Source organism: Aythya marila, assembly GCF_965140915.1.
Source record: "Aythya marila genome assembly, chromosome: 12".
Taxonomy (NCBI): Eukaryota; Metazoa; Chordata; class Aves; order Anseriformes; family Anatidae; genus Aythya; species Aythya marila.
In genome coordinates, this window is record NC_139053.1 from 5,043,955 (window position 1) to 5,071,441 (window position 27,487).

Consider the following 27,487-nt stretch of genomic DNA (forward strand, 5'->3'; position numbering starts at 1 on the left):
AATATGGAACTGAAGGTTTAGTTTTTGTTTATTTGTTTTGTTGATGTGTTTTGTTTTTGTCTTAACATCTGGCTTTGGTTTTTGTTTGTCAATGTATATCAGAGCACTTTAGCTATAGGATTTTGGGAACTGATGATAACTAGAAGGAAAATCTGCCTATAAATTAAGTTTCATATTCTTTGTGATAAAGTAGTGTTTGAACAGGTTTAAACAATATATATTGAAAAATATAATTGCAAGAGACTCAGAAAAATAGACAAATATTGCCATCTCAAGTAAAATAAAACTTCATTTACCCCACTACTACAACCATTTCTTTTCGTAAAGTGGGACTTTTAGTATTACACTATTTTTCTTCTCTGTACTGTTGTTGACACTCTCAGAACCATCTTCAAAGCACCGTTCGCTTTTGTGTGGTGTAAAACCAGTATGCTTCCAATTTTGCCATCAATCATCTTTAATAGCATATGCTATTAATGTAATTTTGTTATTGAAGATTCCTAAGTCTATTCAGTGGTTTGCACAAGACAATTATGTTTTTTGTTACATGCATGCAGGCAATCAGATAGCGCCTTTTTAAATTAGAGTAATTAAGCATGGTCATTATAAATGGTAGATTATTAAAAAAAATCATCAAGTGTCAATATGACATTCTTTGATTTAAAATAAAATGGCAGCAGAATGAAGAGAGATGCATTTTAATTATTTCATTTCAAAGTGTATTTGAAATATCTTCTTTATGAAAGCTTTCTGATGTGGGGAAATGTTCTCCATAGGTTTTACTTGGCTATGACTGGTTTTATAGATAATTCCTAAAATCTTGAAAATCAGCAGAAAACTTTTTCCAACAACTAAAAGTCCTCTACACACTTATAAGCATGTATAAACGTCCTTTATACACAAATTATATACATGTATACATGCACACAAATCAGATTCATGCAGAATAAAGGTAATCTAAAGGTAATGTTGAAGGGCTGATGATGTATTTTACCTAGTTGTCTTAAGTATACATTTTTTTCGTACTGTGTAATAGACAAAACTGTTGATCGTTTCATTCAGATTGAAAAAAGGAATATGTACATACTACAGAGGTAAAAGGGAGTTCATTAAAAGCTCAATAAAAATAATTTTCTCCAGAACAGACAGAATCTAACAGTATCTCCCCATTTTAAGACTCCTGCTAAATTTATCACATGATAAGCAGGAAGTGCATGAAATACTTTTTAGCTATTCACTCTTTGGTTTTAGTCAACAGGAACTAAAATATCAACAGACCCCAGCAACGTCCAGTTAGGGAGTACTGGACTGACTTTGCTGTATACTTTCCATTCATCTACTGCACACTGAAAGAGCTCAAAGTCTTTGACCTACTGCAAAGGTGTTTGCAGTATTTTTTAAGTAGCCTGAAACATTAGCAACACCTAACAACTCTAGGAGTGATGTCAATCCTTTAGTGACAAGAACACATAGATACATGGGGGTTCATTCTCATGCAGCAAAAAGTCACTGCAGAAAGCCTCCACGAAGTGGGTTTCCAGAGGTTTCAAAGGTCTGAATTCTCCATCCTGACCTCAGCTTAACTCATTGATACAAGGTAAATCCAGAAAGACGGTGTGCCAATTACAACTATTAAGAACAGTGGATAAGAGAATGACAAGATGTTTGATTTTCTCTAGATACCATTAGATGTTCTTAAAAATAGCTGGTTCTATTCTGAAAACAAGACTTATGACTTACATAGACATTATGTATCAATGTTGTGAATTAACAGAAGTGGACACATTAAAAAAGGTTGTTTTTTAAATTACGTTTGATACTAAAGATACAAACATTTAAAATAGAAGTTTTATAACAGTACTTTGCCTTTGGAAAACGTAAAACACTAGATATCATTATAGTAGTGCATTCAATAGTGCATTCATACTTAAAACATGACAACTATTCAATTCCAATACTGTGCAGTATTATATAGAAAAATAATTAGGAAACACAGTCACTGTTCAGGTATAAGCAATTTTAAGTGATTTTTTTTTTTTTTGTAATCATTAAAATGCAAAAAAAAATCAACACTGATACAGTAACATCTTTTTAGTCAACATTAAATACATTTTTACATCTTCGTATAACAATGAAAATGCAACAAATTATGAACAAATTATGCTTATTTTTGCCATAGTAACCTAAACAGTGACATTATTTTGTCAGACCACTTATTCCTCTTTCTTCTTTTATCTTGCTATAACTGATTACTCCCTGTCTACCTTGGCAATATCCAATATTGGAAATTGCAGATAACAGAGGAAAAGGTAACAGGGTGATGCTGGTAATCATTACAATTTATCACAAAATGTCACTGTCAGGGGTAGTTCCATGGTTTACTGTCCATACTGGCAATATAAAAAATACTTATCTGGTGTAAGTATTTATACTGAATTTAAGCCTGTGCCTAATGTATACACATTCCTACAGATAATAAAATTTATTTAAATTAAATTTAATAAGTTACTATATATTATTGAATAGAACACCTTGCTTTCAGTCTTACTGTAGCTGTAGTTGATGAACATCAGAAAGATTTTAAAATTTCTGAGTGTTTTCTTCCTTCCAGGTCTTAGCTGGCAGAAGTGTGAGGAATTCTACCAGGCATATCTAGTTCATCTCCATGTCTGATGAAGTTTGGAATATGAACATGAACTATGATGTCTGATTGCTTCTAAGGCCCAGATGTCATGAAGTACAATGAAACATCTGCAAATTTTGACATTATGCAGGCAGTATGAAAGACCTGTTAAAACAGATTAAAATATGGTCCAGAATGCCGTGTATAGTAACTCTCTCAGTCCAAAATTTAGGTTCTGTAGATACTCGAGTACAGTTAAGATATTCATAGTGCTTTGTAGTGCTTTTCTTACTTAGTCTTCCTGAATGCATCAAACTGAGCGAAGTAAAGAATTGTTTATAAATTACAACTAAGTTCACAATGCAGCCATTAGAAGAAGAAGCTTGGTGTAGCTGCAGTCTGAGATGTATATAACAATGAACGAAGAGAAATGTTTGAGTGTAATGGCACTTAACATGCTACTGAATATGGATAAGATATGGTTCTTAACTCTTAAACAAACTAACTCTGATTACTAAGAATAGTAAAGAATAATAAAAATTGCCTTACACATACTTTGCACTTCAACTGATAACCATGACCTGCCTGGGGCTGATATAAGAATTCTCCTCCCACCTCGGTTTCCATCTCTCCCATCCCAAAAGGAGTCATTAAGACCTGAAGAATCCCAGTTATGGGATCTCTGTGTTCTACCACCGATGCTTCAACCATAAAGCTACAATCAAGAAAAGTAAGGCTAATGTCATTATTTTATTAGTATATTAACCTTAGTGGTTAATACTACTTGTCTTCACTTTCATTGTACTTCTTTTTCCTTCAAACATTAAGAAAGAGCTCATGTTCAGAGCTAGCACAGAACTCTTCAAAGACTGATAGTTAAGAATATTTCACAGTTTCTCAGGTTTGCTTCAGTTTATGTTCAGCAAAAAACAAAGCCACCTACAGAACTGAATAGGCAAACTTCATATAAAAGTAGACTCTGGAAACAGGTGTCCAAAGAATCCCTTTTTCCAGGAATGTATCCCTCAAATACAGGCATGCTGGAGAGCATATAAACATAGTTTTATATAATATTTCAATACCACATATTTCACAGAACTTACTGTGATTTTCTGCCAAGTATTTTTGTGTCATTTAATTTAGAAAACTTCTTGTGGGGATAAAAGTAAGTGAATAATGCAGCTTTATAATATCTTAAAAATAAAATAAAATAAAATAAAACCAAAAACAAAAAAGGTCTAAATAACCATTAAAAAAAAATAAAAATAATAAAAAAAAAGAAATAAAACAAATCATGTGAAACATTAGACTTTCACCCTCTTATTGTGAAAGAGCCAAGCATTTTGCATTTCAGGCCGGCATGAGTTTTTGGATTTTTTATTTGAAGAAAGATAAGAGCAGAGGATAAGCTTAGTGAAAGGACAGAGAAATAAATTTGATTTCTGATAATGAGTTTCAGAATTGCTCCCAACTCTAAAAGGAAGAAGTATGTGAAGATTCTCAACTGTGTAGAATAGACACAAGATCTAACTGGGACAAATGATACAGATAAGTAACAGTATAAGGAATAAATGTATGTGGGATATTAAAAGGTGTCAGAATAAATATCCCCTTCCAACCTAGAACCTCTCTGCACTTTGGGTTCACTAATTCTCTGGACATAATTGTGAATAAATTTTGTCCCATGTTGGTAAATAGTGGTTAATCCATTTTATGGATAGAAGATGTCAACTATATCTGACCTTACTAGGAGCAAGCCTCATACAGACTACTGACTTGTATCTACCCATCACCTTAGATCTTCAGTCCTATTTTCAGAACAAAATTCAGTACAAGTAGCTTTTTTTCTGCATTGCTTAATTTGATATATTAAAGGTATGAAACAACAGCAGCAAAAAGTTGGAATATATCCAACTTTTAATATATTCATATTAATGAATGTTTCAGATCAATTTAACCAGAACTGAATGACATATTTTCTGAATGACAAATCAATATGAAAAATAATGAAGTAAGATTCTTTGTGGTTTCCCAAATTCTTTCTAGTCAAACAGGGTTGACTTGCATTATTTATTGGCTGTAAGTATAACTAGATCCTGTTGTGTCTTACAGTACAGAATAAATATACACCATTTATTTCTTCTGCATTCTTTCAAGAGTTACACATTTGAAAAGGAAAAAGTTAACTTTATTTAATTGGCATAAAGATTAAGAACTTCAAACAAAGTTAAAAAATAAGCTGCAAATGTAAAAACTATTTTAATTTTCTGTTATTGATACAATTTTCCAAGTATATCTACGTTTCCTCCAGATGATTTTTCTCTTGAGCCCATGACTATATACTAAGGCCAGGACTCCACACAAATAAATCACATTTATGATTAATTATAAATCGCTGCAAAATAAGTCATACAAAATAGCATGAAGCACTGCAGTAGAATCTACAAGCACAAAATCACATGTACTGTACAAACAAGCAAGGAGAGCTCCCCTTCTTGTGAAAGCTTTTTAACTTCAGAGTGACAGGTGGGTACTTTGGATAACAGAGCAAAAGGTAACAGGGTGACCATTAAAATTTATTTCAAAATGTAATTGTCAGAGACAGTTCCATGGTCCTATTTAGTGGGCCAGAGACAGAAGTGTTTATTTTCTTTCCAATACAGCTAACTGAAATGAGTCCTCCCCATTGTCTATATCTACCATTTAATTTCTGACTAGGAACATACTTTTGACTGTCCCTCATAATAGCAGCAAAAGCTTTTTTTTTTTTTCCTACAGGTAGAAGGAAAGTTGGACAAAATCAGCTAATACTTGGAGATTTTTGTGAGAAAAACAAAAGGCACAAAAAGAGGAATTAAGCAAAAATGACCAAGGAGGTTATTGACATCAATTTTGCATCATCCAAGCTGGACATCACCATTCCCCAGTAAAGGCAGGGATGACAAATGTCATCCATTGAAACCACTGGTCCAGCAAAAAATAAATAAATAATAAATTAAAGGGATCCTTCAAAGGGAAAAGAATTCATTTCTGTTGAACCCAACAGTTAGTGTGTGAGTACAGTTAATTAGAACTGCAGGCAAGCATATCATTGAGGCTACGAACCAGAAAAATGATGCTTGTAACAGTATGTGAAATGACATGAAACAGGGCATGCTGTACTGTACCAAGGACAGGCAGGAGGTTTTCTGGGCAGCATTTTTTACTATTAGAACCCATATGAAGGATTTATACACTTGTAGGTGTGTGTACTTGTGAAAATGTATCTATGAAAAGGTATTCTGGAAACAACCACCCAAAATACACCTATATATATATATATATATATTCACTTATGCCTAATAAAAATATATTGCCTTTGTAATCAGAGGGAGAATGACAAAACTGAGCAGAGGCTTCAAACAGTAGTAGGGATACAGTACAGGAATGAGAAGATTAAGAATCCAAAGAATGCATTTGGAGTCAACTGCTAACATAGGAAAAAAAAACCTTGCTGAGGTTTTCAAACTTATTAATTACTACAGTTACTCTTCCGGATAACTTTTGTCCATTTAAAAATATGGACACAATAATAGCAAAAAAATAAAAGCAACATATTGTTAGATCTTTCTGCATATTCAAGACTTCATTTTTATTTACATTTAAATAATTGAAGCTTACCTACTCAGAAGTATTGGAAACTTAACCAAAAGTGAAAAAAATAATAGATATGCTATCATTAGACTGAATAGATTTGCCGTTTTCTATAAAAGACTCAGAATGTTATCAAAATAAATAAGGCTATAAGCAGAATATGGATGGCTCTTTATAGGAATTAGCAAAAAAAAAAAAAAAAAAAAAAAGTCAAATGTTTCTGTAATTTGCTTTTAAAAAACACTTTATAAAAATTGGATCTTTAACACCACTTAAAACAGTACATCCAATCACAAAATTATATTTAATGTCAAAACATGCCTTCATATTATAAGTTCTATGTCTTTAAGTGGTAGGTAAAGATGAAAACAATGACTTGGTTTTTGGAAGGGGGTGGGAATTGCAAGCAGCAGTATGTCCATCCACAAGGGGCTATGCTAGGGTTACCAAGCTAATTTAACTTGTGACCTGAACTAGACTTTTGAACCCATTCTTTCAGAGGTGAAGAACCAGGGTATTAGGCTTGATTCATTTAGAAGTGCTCTACCAACATAATGAATGTTTTTAATAAGATCTACAACTCTACTGGGAAAACAGTACAAGAAAAGCCCAAGTGCTCCTTTAATGTTTAAAACTTGATTAAATATTTACAGTAGCATAAAACTGAAAATCAGCAAGCTCCTCCCTAACTTGATTGCATCAAATTATGTTTATGCCAGCCTATGAAAAATAACAAATCTTACCATTACTAGAAACAAATACAAAAGCTAAATTCACATTTACATTTTGTGTCATCTTTGTCATATGCTTGTGTGCTTTTGTCTACATGTGCATGATTCCACCCACTCATCAAGGAAGAAACAGAACTAGATATACTCATGTTTATTAAAAATTCTATTTGCTTTCTAAATACTGTAGGATATTTGAGAGGGAATACTTAACCCCCCTATATTTTTTTCTGAAGGATTATTTTTGATATTTATCTATCAACCAGCTATTTTCACTTTTGTTTTGAATTTTCAGATTTCTTTTGTTGTCCTTCAGGGTAATGAATGTAAGCTCCTTTGACAAAAAAGCTCTTTTTTTCCTCAGCTGCCTCCTCATACAGCACACACACAACTTGCAATTTACTTCAGTACAAGATCTAACCAAGCATTCAGGTGCTGAGGCCTTATCAGCATGGCTTAGGAGGAAAATGTTTCTGTGAAAGTCCACAGACCTGAGAGCAAAATGGAGTTCATATAAAAGATTATTATGATTGAAAGGGTTTATAATCTCAGCGTATCAGATAGAAGTTAGTGAAAAGAAATATAATTTTCTAAATATAGAACTGAGACAGAGAAAATGATTTGGGCAAAGTTGTACTATAACCCAGTGTCCTCTGCAAATGAAACATCTATTCAAACACCTGAATAGAAGTGTCAGACTTAGCAATGTTGCTGAAACTACAAAATCCTTAAGAAAAAAACAAAACAAAACAAAACACCACCACTACCACCACCAACAACAAACAAGCAAAAAACACAATTTTCTCAGGAATGGATTACTGTACTAAAATAAACGTTGGTAAGTAAAAGAATAAAAGAACAGGGTTGGCTCTTTGCAAATGAAGTCATTAAAAAAAATAGAAGTGAAAACACTGTAGTAATAATAAAACAATTTGATTCTATTTTTGACCACAACATCTGTCATCCCCTGGGGAGTTAGCTCTTTAGAATGACTGCCTATAGGGCTTTCAAAAAACTAATTGTTATTTAATTTATTTAATAATTTATATTTTATATATTTATAGTTTATTTAATTATTTAATAATTGCACATTCTCAAGTAGCGATACAGCTACACATCCCCACAAGCCTATAAGGACCTTAAGAAAGGACGCTTAAGAAAGGACCCAACAAATCCTGAAAACACAGAAAACAGGAATCCCACAGCTTCCATGTTCCAAGGCACTCCTCTGGGAAAAGGCTGAAAAACTGATGCTTCTTTCACCCTCTAGATCAGCTGCTGGAAAACCACAAAGGCTTTCCTGTATCCTGCCAAAAGTATATGGAAGCCAGTATGTTTCCACAAAAACACAAATCAGTTAGCGAGACCAGTTCTTCCAACCAGTGGTAACATTAATGAGAATATTAATAAGAATAGGAGACAAAACAATGTACTTCTTAACAATATGCTTTACAAAACCAGAAGCAAGCAGGGTGATTGACTCAGCAGAGCAAACCACCAAGACTATGAAATCAAGACTCCTGATCGAAGTCAAGCTGTCATTTTGTGCAAGTTGTTAACTTCCTCGTGCCTCAAGCTTCCCAGATGTACAGTTTGGCAAAAATACACTTTCAATGAAAAACAGATGCTCTTTCAAAAAGGTGAGCTCTCAAGGATAAATAAGTAGTTCAGATTTTACTACCTAAAAGATTTCTACATCTACAATAATTAGACTGTTCTGGTTTAGTTTTAGAATTGGGGCATAAGTAAGAATTCATAGGAGGAAACCTATAATTGCTAGCTACCTTTCATTCATTCATATAAATATGAAGAGCATACATAATGCACTGCAAAGCAAGCAAACTGTTCTTCATGAATTACACTACTTCGCTGTAGTTTTCAGCTTTATGTACTCAGTTACAAATTACCATCTGTACCATGTATGTTAATAGCTAGATGATAGTATTCATACATAGAGGCAACCACATTCCATCTGCCGTGCAGTTAGGCCACCCATAACTCAGTCCCACCTTTAGACAAAACAACTGCTGTTTACTCAGACTGACAATGAAATTAAATGATTGATGTCACCAGCAGCTACCATCTAACATTCAACCAAACGTGCATTTAGCATTTAGGCTTCACCTGTTCCAGACATAAAACAAAAATGGGCTTTTTTCACAGCGATCACTTGTCTGACTCAGCTGCAACTTCAAGGAACCACCAGAGGAAAGCTGCCCCTCACCCTCCACCCTTCAGTTGTGTGTTTAGTAGGTATTTACTTTCCCAGAAACAAACAAACAAACAACAACTGTCTGTTGTGTACAAAGAGATGTTAAAGAATTCACAGCCTTACCTGAAAATAATTTAAATTTACCAGTATTATAAACTCACATTTGCAACCAGTGCAGATTGTGATGCTAAAATAGAAGCTTATTTTATAATAATTATGAGAAATCTGATATTGATACACACCAACTAGCACTCAACTCCTGGAATCAAATAAAGTCCCTCTAAGGTTTCAATGCATTCTTGGAAAGCAATCAAAGGCCTCTTTTTCCATAAGTTTGTTATTTATAGAAAAGCATTTGATTGTTGCATTGAAGTGTGCACTCTATGCGTAAAAAGGTGTTTATGGGTTTTAGTACAGTATAGTTAATACCCAAGCAATACCTAGCCCTTTTATAATAAAGAACCCTTACTGAGAGGATATATATTGTACTTTTCATCAAATGTACAGAATACAATTACATTTGCTGGTGGTCTATAATGTAAAACCTAGTTGAGCCAGCCTATAGCTTATAGATTTGTTGTTTCACATACAACATTTAAGAACAGTTACATTTTTGTACTCAACTGAAACTGAAGAGTAAGATTTGAGAAAAACATTCATTCTTTGTTTCAATGGACCCTATGAAAACTTGAAGAATAATTTAAAATAAAAGCTACAATGCTCAGAAAATAATATATTCTTTATGCTAATTCAGGACAGATAATTACACATTTTCCCACAGACAAAAAGCAAATAAAAGGTGCAAAGAACACAAAGAACAGACCTTCATGCACACAACAGATATGGTCACATTAAGTACAAATGGAACAAACATGGACCTAACAAAACCCTCATCCACGTCATAACTTTAAGCATCCTATGGGCCATGCAGTTGACAATATTTCAAAAACACAAGAGGAAAGAACTACCCATAAAATTAAAAACTCCATTACAATGAAATCCTATGAAAGCAATACCTGTTCCTGAACATTCAGAATGAAAAATTGAACACCAGTTCACAGATTCTGATGAGAATAGAGATACTTTTCCAATCATGTAACATCTAAAGCTTAATGTTACAGTTAAGATCAATAGGCGAATTAGAAAAACAAGGTTTCACAGGTCGCACAGTTTCACATAGTCCCAAAGTACAATTTAAATAACATGCATTTTTTTTTTCCCCAGAGTCGAGCAGAAAAGAGAATCAGAGAACGTCCCAAGTTGGAAGGGACCCATAAGGATCAAATCCAACTCCTGACACCACACAGGTCTACCCAAAATTTTAGACCATGTGACTAAGTGCACAGTCCAAATGCTTCCAAAATTCTTACAGGCTTGATGCAGTGACTACTTCCCTGGGGAGCATGTTCTAGTGTGTGACCAACCTCTCAGTGAAAGAGCCTCTTCCTGATGTCTAGCCTAAACGTTCCCTGCCTTAGCTTGACATCATTCCTGCAGGTCCTATCACTGGTGATTAAGGAGAATAGGTCAGCGCCTGCCCCTCCATTCCCTCTTGTGAGGAAGCTGTAGACTGTGATGAGATCTCCCCTCAGTCTCCTTTTCCAGGCTGAACAGGCCCAGTTCATATGCCTTCCCAGCCACTCCTCATACGTCTTCCCCTCCAGTCCCTTCACCATCTTCGTCACCCTTCTCTGGACACTCTCCAACAGTTTTGCATCCTTTTTGTACTGTGGTGCCCAGACCTGCACATAGTACTAGAGGTAAGAAAGTAATTAGAAATTGCAAAATGAGCAGTTTCTGAGATGCTTCCTTTTGATACCTACCAGAATTTAGCATGGGTACTGGCTGAGGGACGAGTTCCTAGAAGCGACACATCTTTTTAAAACACGCCTAAGCATATCTAAGTTTTAACAAGTTGTGCACCAATTGCATAAGAATAAATAAATTCTGATATGACCTACATCTTGCATAAATCCTGCAAAATCTACTGGCAAAAAGCAGGCACCTTACACTTCATATATATCAATTCTGTCCATCATACCACAGCCACAGATGAGCAAAATACTCAAGCACAGTAAGTGTGTCAGTTGGAAGGTTCCTCTTCAACCTCCCAGAATTGGACGCTTTGTGGCAGTGGTTATACCAGCACTGATTCCAAGTCTCAAACAATCCTGACAGGCATGGTAAACTACATGAGGTGGCTACTGCTCAATTTAACAATCTTGATGCATTTTTTGTACAAAAGCCATCCATACACCCACAAAAAACATTTCCTTTAGAATTATTTTATAGATAAGATTTACAGATATATTTAAACACTTTCCTTAAATCAGGCCTTCCAGAGAAGCTTTACATAAAAACAAAGTGGATGACAAAAGAAAGCAGCAAGTACAATCACAGATGTTAAATGCCTGAAAGGCATTTTGTTACATTCAAAGTTATTACATGAGACCAATTTAAGATAAAGAAGTATAGAAGTTCTATAAAATCTGTCACTTTTAGGCTATATACAGACCAAATTCTCACTTTAATGATCATCTAAATAACAAAATATCAGTAATAGATGTTTGAGGATACTGGAAGAAATGTAATATTTATGTGTATAAAAGCCATTTAATTCTGTAAAATAAACCAAATTAAGCAAATTTAATATACAGGATAGTGAATAGCCATGTGGACAACAAGCTAGATAATGCGAAAATGCCAGCATAAACAGCCTCACAATCCAACAATTAAGTCAAGGAGAATAGGAGATTCAATATCTAATTACAAGAAAGAACTATATGTTACAAAGTCAAGAGTTTGCAAAGAAATATATTTTGGTAGAAAGCAAATTAGTAGCTTATTTGAATATTTTTGTTAGCACACCGAAGAGTCAAACTGCTGAATTTATGATAGAAAATTGTTTTAAAACCTTTTAAAGCAAAATAAGTCAGGTGGAAAACAGAAATTTTATATATTCCCAAATTTTGCAAAGCTGATCCAGAACTCATCTTCCTGAAAAATCTCGCTGGATTAATTCTTAATTTAGACTGCACAAACCTTTTCATGATTTCAATACACGCTGACTGCTGTGATCACAAACCTCTTCAGTACTTCACTAACATTAAATGTACAAGCAGTTAAACAGGTGACTTAAGTGTCTTGCTGGGTCAGAGCCAGAATCTTCAGCACTCTAGGGGTGTATCCACCCCTCTAAAGTAGAAAAATATATTTACAGAGCTTAACAGATCACCTTATGGAAAGAAGCAGTCATTTAAAATGTATACCATGGTTAAAGAAACTCAAAAATAGGTTGAATTTGATTATGTTCTCTTTTTATTTTTCCTGTGCAAAAACAAAATAAGCTACAGTATGACTCTGTACAGGTATTTCTAAATCAGATGAGCATCTACCCCATGTTTCAATATAAGTACAGTAGGGAGACACAGACACCTTCTCTTCTGTTCCACCGCTGATCTTAAAATTTGCTTAGAACCATTACACATCTTGACAGTTCTCCAACAATATGTTACTCTGTTATACAGGTGGAAATTCCCATAAAAATATAGGTGAGTCCAGTTAGTAAAATGACTTGAATAAATTATTTGCTTGAACTAGGTTTCATAACATCCACCCTTTTCCATCTCTGACACCAAGCTTCATTCAGACAAAGTGACAACTCTGCTCAATCCAACGTTTGTTGGGGCGGTACGAGGAAAGCTATGCATTCAATGAGGTAAAGTGAGAACAATAAGTTGCACAGGTACACCTGGAATTTGCACTAACTTAGTTTTGTGAACTAATTCACATGCTTTAACATATTCCTACTCCCCGGTGACATGGATAAGTGCTTTCAAACTCATACGTTACTATTTCAAAACATGTTTCAGCTAAGCATTTAATCAGATCAGGCAATGTTGGGTTAAAAAAATTCCTACAATACAGTTAACAGAAAAGATGGTCAAATAAATATTTGCAACTTGACCAGCAAAGTTATCTTCTAGGATTAATCCAATCACAAAACAAAGCAATGTGTTTATAAAGATGATTAAAGATTATGCTATATTACGTGCAAATTTAGGTTGGTTTATGACTATTAAGAGATTACCTTTACAAAAAATGTTTGCTAGTAATTAAATATTGTTCTTGTAGAGAAACTCAGAATAAACGGATGAAGTGAAATCTGATAGAGTATGCATAATCCAACACACTGATATTGTACACAACTTAAGCCATGTGTTTGTACAGGAGAATATATTAAACCCCATCTGTTTTAACCATTTTTAATGTTATAAATTAGGAAAACATCAAAAATGTCAGGAGACAGCGAACACTTATTTGTTGTCTTTCAGCTCTATATTTATTAGACAAGTTTGTTATCAAACTATTCCTCCAAACATGAAAAGAACAGCAGGCCTTCTGGAAAACCAGATGGCTGCTGTGGTTTCAAAACATGTTCTGGAAGGGTTATATAGTTTACATTTTTTCTTTTTCATAAAGGATTGTGTGGGATGTGGCATGGTTCTCAGACACAAAACTCTTGCAAAAAAAAAGCAAAAAAAACCCAAGGGGTATGTGGGTGGGAGAGAGGGACTACTTGAGGAAACAAAAAGAAAGCAAAATTATCCATGACAGTGAATCTAGGAGACCTTCCCGTAAGAAAAGAGAAACATTTCAGCTACAAAAGAAAAAAGTTACCACTATAAAGAAAAAATGCTTTCAGACTGCACAATCTTAGACATTTCACTGGCTTTCTCTGAAACAGAAGGGGGCCCTAGACACTGAAATTAAATGGGGGAACAGAAAGAATAGCATACCATCAGAAGAAATATGTTTGATGAGATGAATTACATGCATGTCAAGAGGAAAAAAAGGAAAAAGGTCAGTCTATCAAACTGAGAACATAATCATATTGCAAAAGGAAAAATGTTTAATAACATTTGGCTAGTCATTAAATCAACACGCAGCAGGAAGAAAGCACAAATACAAAAAGAACTCAAAGCCCAACTAAGGGAAGAATTATAAAAAGCAAAAAACAGAATCCATGACTAACTCCAGTACTTTGTGTTTTTGTTGTTTGCCATACCATTTCCTATTACAACCTTTTGTTTTGCAGCAGAAAAAAGTAGACATTTAAAAAAGCATTTCCTAGGATACTCTCTTCGTTCCTAAGACACTGTCTTCAGATAATAAAAGGAAATTTAGAACTTGGATGGACTCTGAGACTGGGATGGCCAATCTTCCTTACCTTGAATTTTATCCTTATATAATAAATAAAATTCAATTATTTTTTTTTGACATATTTCTGTTACAGAATATGGATAAATCTCAACGCTCCAAAACTATCACACTTTTCTGAACAAGTCTGTTTCTAAAATTTATTTTAAAAGAATTAAGAAAAAAATTTGATATTGATGACATGACACCAAAAAAGAATCCCATAAAAATTCTTTCAGTAAGTTTTAGCAAGTTACTCAAGCATCTATATGATGATGTTCTATTCTAATCTCAAATGAAAAAATTTACAAAGCTACTTTCTGACTTTTTTTCTACCAAAATCTGCATTTCTCTCTTTCCTTTGGGAAAATAAACAATTTCTCTAACACTTATGCATGTTTTATTTTACTGTTAAAAAGTGATACTATTTTTTTTGTCTAGACAGTACTAGAAAGAAATTCCTGTAAATCTGCTGCACATCATGCATTTCATTTATGAGGCACTGAGATAGAGCCATGCTCTACACAATTAAACCACAAAAGCATAGCAAGACTCTAAGGATGTGTGCATAACAAAGAGTTAAGTGCACACGTGCCAGGATTTTCAGACAATGGTGAAGCAATTCAGTGTAGTGAGAGTTATTACTTTACTGCTTTTGGATCACTCCAGATTTGACAACTTTATGAAAACAAACAAACAGAAGTGGGCAATGATCTTTTTGCTAAGACTTAAGTAGCAAGACACAAACTCAATTTTCATGCACGAGGTATTACAATTGATTGGGACAAACACAGGAGATGGGAAGCTATTCTCATACTCATGAGTTCTGATGATTAAGCTCAGGAACAATAATTTTACTGCCCTGATCAGATTCACCTGTTTGGTATGCAACATAGAACAAAATGAATGTAAGAATCAAATGCAAACAAAATTCATTACCCAAAAATAAGAATCAGAGTAACCAAAGTATTCAGGCGTTTGTCACATACATATGGAAGGTGTGAAACATTTAAAAGGCTTCCCAAGGAAATTCCAGTTTTTCAAAGGTATAAAGCATTCTAGTAACTGTGGGAATATTATTTTAGGGAAACATGCTTCTTACCAAAACCGCTGAAGACAATCATCAAATGACAAAGCACAATCAGTACTATATATACAAAGTGATCAATATATTATTTGAGAATGCCACTTAAAGACTTAATAAAAGGGACAAGATCATTTTAAATCACTTCAACACTCTTTTTAATGACTATTCTGTAAAGTCTTACATTTTGAACAAACACTACAGACATCTCAGTATACACTTCTCAATGTTTTACCTAAACCAAAATTAACATTTATGGAGAATATCCACAGCACATGAGTAAGACTGAGTCAAACACTTGCATTGCAAACTGTATTTTCACTAACAATTTTAAATACAAGAAACCCATTTGTATCCCCTCTACCCTTCCCCCCCGCCCCCCCCAAAAAAAAGGTTTTAAAAAGTGTTTTTCCTCATCTCCTCTCCTTGTTTTGTAAAGCTGCTTTAAAAAAATGTATTATTTTCTCCAAGCTATTATTAAATAATTCTTGAATTACAGTATTGTATTTTAGTTTTCATCACTCGTCACATTTACCCACAAATACTACTACATTTTCTTCACACAAAACATATCTTTTATTGATACGGTGCCTGTGATAATGATGCAGGTGAATTTTATCATTCCTTTCACCCTACTAGTAATGAACAAATTCACTGCTTATTACTTTGGACTTGATCTCTAGCAAAACACTACTGGAACAAACAATTTGATTTGTCAACACCTTTACAAGGACTCCTCAATCAATGTCACAAATCCAAATTTAAACAGCAAAATACATTTGACTGCAAGACCCCAGACTGATTAGAGCTCCGAGTTCAGTGAATTGCACCAGACAGAACAGCAATCAGATTATTAACTCCACTTGAAAATACTCTCTGCTGCCTGGGATTAGCATGCATATTTTGATATAGATCGATAAGCAATCTCCTTTCTATAAGAAATGCCTGCAACATTCATTTGGCTGATCAAAGGTATATATCAGCTTGTTGTGACAGCTAGCTATTGTTGCCCTCCTTCTTTACAGGAGAGCCTCTATTAAAAAAATAAATAAATAAAAAATCCCTGGCTCCTTTTCACTTAACAGTGGAAGTCAACAGAGAGTCACAAAATTCCATCTCCTTCTCAATACCCAAACACAATTAGTACAGAAAGGACTTCTGCCTTTTTTGAGGTAACTTCACTTTCACTTCTTGATTTTTTTTTCCTACTTCTGAAACTGAACATTCTTTTCTAGCCTTCCAAACATTTTATGATACTGTTCTCTGCTTCCCATGTAATTTAATGACAAATACAGAAAAATGAAATTTTGGGTTCTGTATTTTGCAATGAAGATAATGTTTTCAATTTCAACAAATCTTTCCTGGCTTTAAGTTAAAAACAAATACACCCTTTGAATGCTAAGGTGTTTGCAGAACATAGTCTAGTTCCAGCTAACCCATGAAAGAAAGACAGTAAGAGCTTTTCTCCATAACATAACATGAACTAAGCTCTGGATTTTGTTGCATCTGCAGATGAACTGAAAAACTAAAATCTGCCTTTAAAAAAAAAAAACAAAAAACATAAAAGCACAAGCATTTCATCCCTCCTCTAATTATATATGAAATAACCACTATCTCATCTGAGCTTTTTATCTTTTTAATAAAGAAGACATACTTTAAAAAAGACAAGCACAGCTTGAGAAGCAGAGGAAACTTTCAGAAGTGAGATCTGCATAAAGAAAGCTAGACGTCATGCTGCAATAATGATGCCATCAGAAAGTCAACATGCATTTTGATGTTCTGAGAAGGAGGTACTCTATCAGTCCATGGGAAGGGTATTCCAAAAATCAAAGGCATTCTCCAGCATCACCTGCAATAGGTTTTTGGAGGAAAAAAATCCTAACCAAGATCAGCTGTGCTTCTGAAGGCCTGAAGCATAGCAGAGAGGATTCTGTTGTTCTGCACACAATTCAAGTACAGATAAAAGAACAAAGCAGCTTTCACTACTGTTTTTTTTTTTTTTCCCCCCAGTTTTGATTTTATTGATGAACTTTCTATTTATTTTATTTTATTTTTTATTATTATTACTTGACAACATTGTACAGCTGTAATTTCACTCTAAATTCCCACACCACTGAACACAATGAGCCATTCCCACTGCCAACAGCTTTGCTCCCATGCTTTGCCTTGGAACACTATTGTGAGCACACCTTGTGCTCTGGGACTTTTGATGAGAATAAACATATTAATTCTTATCCCACCCTGATCTCCATGCTAATACAGCCCCTTCACACTTGAGATCAGCACAGGAGATCTGGACCTGTTGTCTGAATCTGGTCCAGTATATGCAACTTCTCTACGCTACATTTATCAGTGTAAATTTCAGTCTTGCACAATTTTCCCTAACACTTTCTTTCACAATACTGCTTTTGTTCTACTCATAGGCCGACTTCTAGTAAAGTGGGAGATTATTTCCTAAAGTACTGTAAATAAAATAGCTTCTTCACTACTGAATACTCAAGGAAAACCCTGAACTAATCATTTTAACATTTACAGTTAGAAAAGAATAAAATATGGTTAAGAACTACAAAATCGTTTTAACCCTGTGAGTATATACACTTTGATGTACAAAATAAGCCTATATTTTCCAACACAACAGTCAAATACATTACATGGCAATTTTGTCTGTGCATGTTTACCCAATGTACACAATATTAGCTAAGATCACAGAATGTATACTATTCTAACGCTTGTTAGATTTGTGCCAGCAATTTTCACTGATATGACTAATCCATCATCTCTTCTATTATTATTTCTAATCACTGAATTCATTAAAACTGGACAATGTGCAACCCAGAAGAAAAAGCTAGATTATTCTGGGTATACCTTTCAGCTAAAAATGGGAACCAAATAAAGCATGCTTTATATGAAAGTAATTTCATTGTTAAATTCAAAATGAATATATATATATATTTATAATATAAATAAATATTTATATAAATAGCTCTACAACTGCAGCTTTTTTAAAAAAATCATATAGTTCTAATTATTTTCCCAGGGGAATTTTTGGGTTGCAAAATAATCCTTTTGGTTTTCTAAAATCAACATTCATTTCCCTTTGCATATTACATCAGTAAATCAAAGAAAATTTGGCATCCTTATATTACCTGAAAAGCCTAGACATCTCTTTCTGAAATAAGAGATTAAATTTAAAATGATTATCCAGATTATTGAATTGCTAAGTGGATCAATGGATTTAATAATATTGTTAATGCAGAACAGGATAATTGCTTATTCTTGCTAAAACTCATGGAAAGAACAGTAGAACTTCCTCACCTTTCACAAAACCAGGAAGTAAAAACTGACAAGTTTTTCTTTAAAGGCTTTTCAGAAGCTAGTAATCTAAATCATTAGGTACAGATAGCAGCTTCATATTTTAATAAGAAATCTTAGATGGAAAACAAAGGATTTCAAGACACAGGTTCTAAAGCTTTAAGCTTCTTAACATGTTCATGATTTCTTTAATGTACTAAGAAAAACTCAATAATACATTCATTGATTTTTGCTGAGAAATTCTATAGAATACTGCTGTGCAAGAATGGGAAGTAGGAAGTTTGACTAATGTATCCTTTTACAGCTATTAATAGCACTAAATGACACCTCATTGTTTATCTGTTAAATACCATCTTGGGTAGTGTGACTGTTCAAAAGAAACAAAAACAAAAAACTCAAAATGCTTATAAAACAGATTATATATATATCCAACTTTTTATATATTCTACTTAGTGTAATAATCTGTTGGAGGTTTCCTAATTAAATCTTAATACCACTGATTCAAAAAGTTTGCAAAACACCTGCAAAAGACTTCCTGTTACTATATAATTATATGATAAACTACAGTGGGAGATTTTTATTTTTTATGTGAGATAAGTGTTTCTGGATAAACTTTTGCTGCTTTTTATTTGGCACAAATATATATTTGATAAGAACGTTTGCACAAGTACCTTCATAGTTGATTTTTGCACTGATGCAAATAATATTTGTCCATTTCTTAACATTTCTGTTGCACATAAAACATATATCATTTTTGTCATTCCTTTCTCAACAACACCTCAGCCTGACTGATAGCAGACTTTGAAATCAATCCATAGTGGTAGAATAGCTCCTTCAAGCAGAGGAACTCACCGTTGGCTGTCTTCCCAAAAATTAAGCAGTTTTCTAACAAGGACAACACCTCGGTGTTCACAACTAGGAAGAGGTAAAGCCAAAATCCCTCCCATTCCATCAGTCAGTTCCTTCAATTACAATGGAATAATTTGAGTAGAAGTTTAATTTAGTCTTGCATACCTAGAACCACACCTACAGCAGACCATGAAGAAGAGCATTTAAAGCTACAAAATAACATGACCAGCAAAAATACAAATAACAAATGATAATTTGCACTTTCAGGTACTTTACTCAGACTCCTTATTACTCTACTAAATCTACATGCATTGATATTTTTCGTTTTTGACAAGAGTAGGCCTTTATGTAGAATATTCATTCTACGGGAAATTAATCTTCATTAATCACAATGGCTGTACACTGACACAGTGCCTACATTAACTGAATTAGACATTTTACTTTCCATTCTACCCTAATCATTTACTAGTTTCAAACTGAGAAATTATTTTTGCTAGCTACGATTTTGGATGAAATCTATTGTTTGATTACAATGTGGGAAATTATTAGGAGAAATGAGATCTTAGGAAAAGTAAAAATAAAAGATGCATTTAAAAATAGCATTACATATACAGAATTATGGATTTGTTTTTAAAATTGGCCCTAATTCCATGTTTCAAACATGGCAACACAATTTATAGCTTGGATTGACACTTAGGTTCCATCCTATTAAAACTGAAGAAAAACAGTTTCGTAGACCCAGTGGGATATCTTCATCTAGGGCTATTTTTGATCTGTTACCATAGTGCTATATTCCCCCCATGCTCCCCTTTAGGCAAAGAAACAATAAAGCTCTATTGTAAACAGCTGTGTACCTATATACACCAGCTTGCAGTTTTACACTCCAGCACCATCTAACTTTTTAAGGCAAATTATAGAATGGTTGAGGTTGGCAGTGACGTCTGGAGGTCATCTGGTCCAACCTTGCTAAAGCCAGGCCACCTAGAGCTGGTTGCTCAGGATCATTTTTAAAATACCACCAGGGAGTGAAACTCTATAATCACCATATCCTTTCTGTGAAAGCTAGAGAACAACATGATAAAATTACAATTTTTAACAATAAATAAATAAAAAACAAACCCAACAACACTAATATAATAGGAAATTAATTTATCACATTAGGTAGAGGCATTAGCAATTTACTAGATAGCATCTTGCAAGTAGTGCCTAGAGAAACATGTGACACTCAGTTCAAACTTCTCCCCTCACAGCTTTGTCTTAGAGCTAACCAAGCCAAACACTTAGAAATTAGAAATAATGACAAATGTTATTCTGCTTGTTCAAACCATTGAGGTTTTAACATTTATTCATCTGAAAGAAATAACAAAGAAATCTTAAAACCTATCGATCAGGACATGTACCTTCAGAAAGCCTGTTACACACATTGTGTAAAACCTCTCAGAACTTAGACTGTACTCCATCTCACCTGGTGTCCACTTAGATCCTTAAAAAGAAGCAATTTCAACAGCTGCAATTGGTAGGATGTTATACCACTTAAAAGGGAAACCATTCCCCCATTTTCAACTCTTGATTAAATGTGCATTTCAGTTTGGAGGTTAAGTGGAGGCTTATAGCCTTTGTCATTTCCAAATATTTGTAAGAAATGGAAAAAGAACACATTTAAAAATATTTACACACGAATGCTTCCAGCTCACAGTCTTAAAAACAAACAAACAAAAGGTAAGAGAATCTTAACTTTTGACTATTTCTCTATACAGACCTCAGTGACTTAAAAATCAGAGTACTTTTAGCGATACAGAATTGGTGCCTATCACTATTCATTTATTTCTCTGATGCAGGATGTAGAAAGCAAGAAATGCTAATGAAGCACAAATATATATTTAGAATCAGATGCAGAAGTTTGGCCTTAAGCATCTCAAAAATGGAATTGACTACTTCTTCAAAGAGAGGGGCAGAAGCCATTACATGAAGCAGGAAAAAAAGGAAAAGAAAAAGAAAAAGAGAAAAAAAAAAGAAAAAACATTCATTGATAACTCTTCCTTATGCAAGCAATGCAACAAGAATTCAACAAAAATTCTCCAGAGGCTTCTTGGTAGAACACAAAACCTGTCCTTTAATACATGCTAGAACACAGCTCAAAACGTCAGAGCTGCATTAGCGCTGATCTGGGCTTGATCTTTTTGATTTACATCAGAGTAAATCAAACTGAGTTACATGGAATGAAACGTTCATTTTTGAGTTTTAAACTAGTATTCTTTTAGAACAGATATTGATGAAACTATCCCACTGGAAAAAGAGAGGCATTCAAAAGTTTCAGCGTTAATTTCTTTGAACTAAAGGTTTTGGATATAGGACATGGAATTACACTATTGTTCTAAATAGATTGTTGTTCTGAAGAAGCTGGATATACTGAAAGAAAAATCAGATAATAAGATTAAATTATGGTAATAATGTGGTATACATGTAATGGGAGATACTAAATTTGTACTTAAGAGTGTAGTGTGTATTTTTTAATACCAATTGCACATTAAGTGTTCAAGCAATCCCTGAGGGTCTTAAAAGAAAAAGGAGCTGAAGGGGTAAAGATGACACTGGCTTTCAAATGATCACTACTGAACTGTAGTATACAAGAGAGAAAAAAATTTAATCTTCTCAGGACACTTACTCCTTATCATAGTGTGTCTTTAAAAAAAGATTTAATTACTTAAGCTTGGATATATTTGTCAGTATATAGCGTGTTACTATATTGGGATTAATGCTCTGAAGTATCTTTCCTTGTCACCTGAGATTTTCTCAGAATGTCTCATGTATAACTAAATACCATGTTTAGCATTTCGAGTCTTATGTAAGAGTCCTGCTTCTGTTTCCACAGAGTTTATGCTAAAAACAAGTGACTGATTTAAGTGATGCTGGTAGGCCCTTAGAGTGTAATTCTCTATTATCTTATCAGTGGTCAAGTCATGGAAGTGTAAATCTTATCTAAGGATTACATCTGAAAAGGATCATGATTTAAAAGATAGTAGCTCATAATCCATCTCCAACTGTTTATTGTAATTATGCTATTCATTATCTAGATTACGTTTAAAAGCCATGCACCTAAGATACAGGTAGGCAACTGCATGCTTATATAAACAATATTCAAAATTCAAACTGAATTTTCCCTCAAGAATATAACAAAAAGTAAAACAGCGACCCCAAAAGAAAAACAAACAAACAAACAAAAAACTTCTCTGAGCATATATACAGAACCCAAATCATTATAATCCAGAATGGAATGAAGCACAGCATCTATACACAGGAACAGACCGGAGCAGGGATACGTTCTCTCCAGTATCAAATAATTTCATTAAGGAAGAATTCAAGTTAAGTGTTGGTCACAAAAAGCTCTCCTGTTGCTCTGAAAAATTCTCAGTTCATAACAGTATTGAAGAATTGTCCCAGGAATGCAAACATAAGTGTTTGTATTTCTACAACACTTGAAATTCTGTATTATCTATGAACTATTTCAAGGTTATCAAGCACCTGCTTTCTTCAGTCTATTTGGAATCTATTTTTCAGTTTAGATCTCTGCAGACAAAGCCACATCCCTGCATAGTCCTTGTGCCTTCTTTAGGTGCTCTGCCTGCGCCTGAGGGACAGCAATGCAGATCAGGGGTTCTGACACTAACGGAGGAATTAAATTTATATATAAACTTGATCTCTTATCTATGGTATTTTTGGACCTCCAGACCAATGCAAATTGCCTATAAACAAAACTGAAATAAACGCCACTTTGTGAACACCTGTGAAATTAAAAGCACCTATATCACTTAAATTACAATCCCAGAGCTCTGTGGACTGACTTGGTGGCATATTTACCCACCAATATTCCGGCAGTCCCATAACAGAAATTATGCATGAAGAGAAAAAGCATCTGCTTACGAACGAACCAACGAAGAGCTGAAATCTTTGGAAATACTTCACATCTTTCATATGTTTAACCATATGGTTATCCCTCATACTGGTTGGAAAACAAGGTTTAGATTTTGCACTACTGTTCCTTGCCTGGATAAAAGACAGACAATACTTACAGCAAAATATACAGCACTATTCAGCTACCAGCCACTTCTTTGGGCAATTACTTTCCTCTTCATTTCAGTGACAAAGGTCCTGTGATAATCCTACAGTTTCTCTATATGCACTAGGTAGGGCCACTACTGTACATGCTCCCCATACTTCTCAAAATCTTTCTGTTGATGTTCAGTTTATACTCAAACACACGTAAATCAAAAGGCATGACTATGCACCACCCTAAGTGAGGACAAAATACATTTATGAGGGAATTGCTTCAGAGTCATCTTCCCATTCCATGCCAAACTGCCAGTTAGTGAGCTCGTTTTCTTAGCTTTGCAAGGGCGAGCAGGTTTGGGTTTTGTTTACAGCAAAAGCAAATGGCACACTAATTTTGAAGTGGCCTTTGGCCATCTAACTGCCACTCCATCTAGTTATGTGGTACTAAAACATTTCCTGGTATGCAAACCTCGTTTATCCTTCCTTTACCACAGAAATAAAGTATTCATAAACAAAACAAAAGAAAAAACCTTCCAACACCATCCAGCTTGTAAAATAACTCCCTGTAAAGAACAAATTTGACATAGTAAACTGGCCAGTGGTTTTCCAACTTTAAATGGCTAATAGACAGCCAGCTGTTTGCCATGCCATTACAGTGCTCTGATAAACTCCTTACGGCAGATGGGAGTTAGAAGGTGATTTAATAACTGCCAAATGAATCATTTATGAGCAAATCTTATTTTAACTGGAATGTTTTACTTTATAATGCAAATCTCTTAAGTGCACTGCAGACTAGAACTACAAATTATAACTAAACATTTTAGGATAAATGATTAATAAACACATTGTGATCTTCAAACAGTAGTAATTTCTTTTTCTGAAGAAGTTATGCACTATTAGAATGCCAAAAAAAACAAACAACAAATCTATATCATACAGCTGACAGGCCATTCCAAGGTGGCATAGTACAACTGCAATTTATAGAAAGAAATCTTCCAATACAAAAAAACTCAAGCCATATTAAATGAGCTGGAGAAAGTATTTAAACAGCCAACCAACCCAGCCACATTTAAGAATCCTCTCTCCAGGAAGCTCTAATACAAGACTACCTTTTACGTTCAATATATAACTAAAGGCTTATCTCCTGTACGGTTGTTAGCTCACAAGCCACTGAAACTGTTTTGTTACTACAATATCTCACCAGTAAGCACCCATCTGCTTCTTATAATCAGTTCACTTTAACTGAGGCCTATTAAAGAATCAATATTACGAGGTAAAGATGTCACCTCATAATATTGTCTCAGGCTACAGGAGTCAGTTGAGTTCGCTATTTTACTAATGTTAGCTTATAGTGGGAAGGAGTTTAATATTAGAAAGAAAAGGTAAAGAATTAATAAAGGTAAAGAACTATTAAAGGGTAAAAGAACATCATCCATCTATATGTTAAGGTCTTAGAGGTAGGAGTGCTCAGAATAATGATAGTACTACTCAAGTAAATGAGCATACTTTAAAATATAATCCTGACTCATAGGCACCACCCACTTAATTGCTTCTTTCATAAATTCTGCACAATCCATACATCATAAGAAAACATCAAAAAACATTTTGCATAACAGCATTAAAATGGAATGTTGTGTTGTAATGACTCACCTGCTAAAGGTAAAGCCTCCCACTGCTTGTAACTAGAGCCAGACTCATCATCTGTTTTGTAGGCAGATTAAACTTTTGAGAGCACAAATGAAACATGAATACATGAAAAGTTACACAGTGATGTCTTCCATCCTGCTGTTAGATAAAAATCTTCTTGGTGAATGTAAGGAATGGGGCACACGGTTTCTCAGGATCTGAATCTAAAGACTTCTTTCCCTTCACCTAATTTCTGTAGCAAATCACAAGCCACAGAAGGTAACTAATGTGCAAAGATTATATCTTTCTTACTTTATCAACACGACAATTAGGTGTGTCTTAAATCAATCCAAGAAAAAAAAATCCCACCCCCCATCACAAAAGAAAAAAATAACACACAAATCAAAACAAACAAACAAAAAAACCAACCCTACACAAGCACAAAACTCTGCAAAAACCAGAAATATCTTGGAGAGTAATGACTACATTATCCTGAAGAGCAGGTACTAGTGAAACACTAGATTTGCTTTTGTGACATAGCAAACTATAGAGATCACTGTGGTGGAATTTAGTAAAACTACAGTTAGTTATTAAACCACAGTTTTGAGGTCAGAGCTCAGAGTTAAGGAATATTTACCCATCTGCACTACAAACAAAAGGGAATGCTAATACTAAGGAACACTTTTCTAGCTTTATGTACATATTTTTGTTTCACTGAGAGACAAGCAGATAACCCCAAAGCACTGATACTATAAAAGCTGAAGAGTGACAACTTTTTGTTGTTGATTTCAAGAAAACAAGCCATCTTGAACATAAAAGCTGCCACCCACAAAACGATGCTTTCTTCAACAGTTACCAGCAGAAAATGCACAGTAACGACTGTCTCTTGGAAAGCATAACATAATGCATTTTCCCAAACTCCAATAATCTTCAAAAGCATTGTTATTCCATCAGCAATAGTTGATAAGGGAGCATTTCTATTGGATTTTTTTTTTTTTTGGTGAAGTTTTTAACATCCACAGCCCTGCTAATGAAGTCCATATTTAAATTTTTCTTTGTCTAAAGGTTTGAGATTCTCACTTATTTAATAATGCAGAAAATTAGCAGTGCTTCCTTCTTATAAGGCATTGAGCAGTCAATGATTCCTAGGATCTGGAACATTTCTCCCCCATGCCCTTCCGATCACCTCACTTTTGTCAATAAGATCTAGCTTACTGATTGACGAGTAAATTTACCATAAATCTACATCTCTTACAGATATAATGAGTCCCCTTTTTAAGGGCTATTAATCAAGTGTACTGAAAATGAAAACATTTTTACACAGCTTATAACGTTAACAAAAAGTTACCATTGCCTGACAATTCTAGAAGGTACCTTGAGATTTACTTTGGTAAGAGTATGGACCGTGACAAGAACATATACTTTGACATGAATTACATTAAAGACTAAGGCTCTCTGTAAGTATGCTAACAGGGGGCTGTCTGTGTATCCTTAAATATATATATATATAAATGTGTATATATATATATATATATATATGTAGCTTTGAAATGATACAGAGCTTTCTAGCATGGTATGGGTTTAATGGACTTTTGTTAAGACATCACTACAAAAATCTTTTCAAATTAAATAAAAACCTCAAGAGTAAAGATAAAGGTATAATTTTCTATAAATAAGGAACATAAAAGAAAAAACTGTCAATAGCTGACATGTACGTGTTATAGAAGTGTTTATAATAATTACCTAAACTACTACATAATCTAATCCATGTTTATTAAAAATACATGAACTAAAACTATTTGATCATCTTAGTTTGAGGGTGCTCATTATACAGTTTCATTTCATGTGTACGACTTCATATATGCAGGCCAAGAAAATGTGTTACTATTCTGTAAAAACATGACTTCATTTAGCCAGAAACAAGTGCCCCACTTCAATCTAGTGTTTTATGTGACAGAACTGAGAAGCATATCTTCAAAGAAAAACAGCAACTGAATTTGCAAATGTGGCACTATTGGAGCTGCTGACCTAATACTTTACCTGAATTAATGAGGACTGTGCCTAGCTAAGTCAAGCCTGTGCTGTCCACTCTGGTAGAATGCAACAATTTCAGTTTCTTGGAGGAGAAAAAAACAAAAAACAAAACAAAACAAAAAAAAAACCACCACACC

The 27,487-nt window shown here is 34.1% G+C and overlaps 1 long non-coding RNA gene across 1 annotated transcript in view; it reads right to left on the bottom strand.

The window, feature by feature from the left end:
* Positions 1-25,749, bottom strand: part of LOC309882689 — a 175,435-nt gene extending 149,686 nt beyond the window's left edge. The window contains exon 1 of the long non-coding RNA XR_014318342.1: positions 25,341-25,749. This is a non-coding gene — a long non-coding RNA (uncharacterized lncRNA). The remainder of the gene's footprint in view (positions 1-25,340) is intronic.
* Between the last annotated feature and the right edge of the window lie 1,738 nt (positions 25,750-27,487).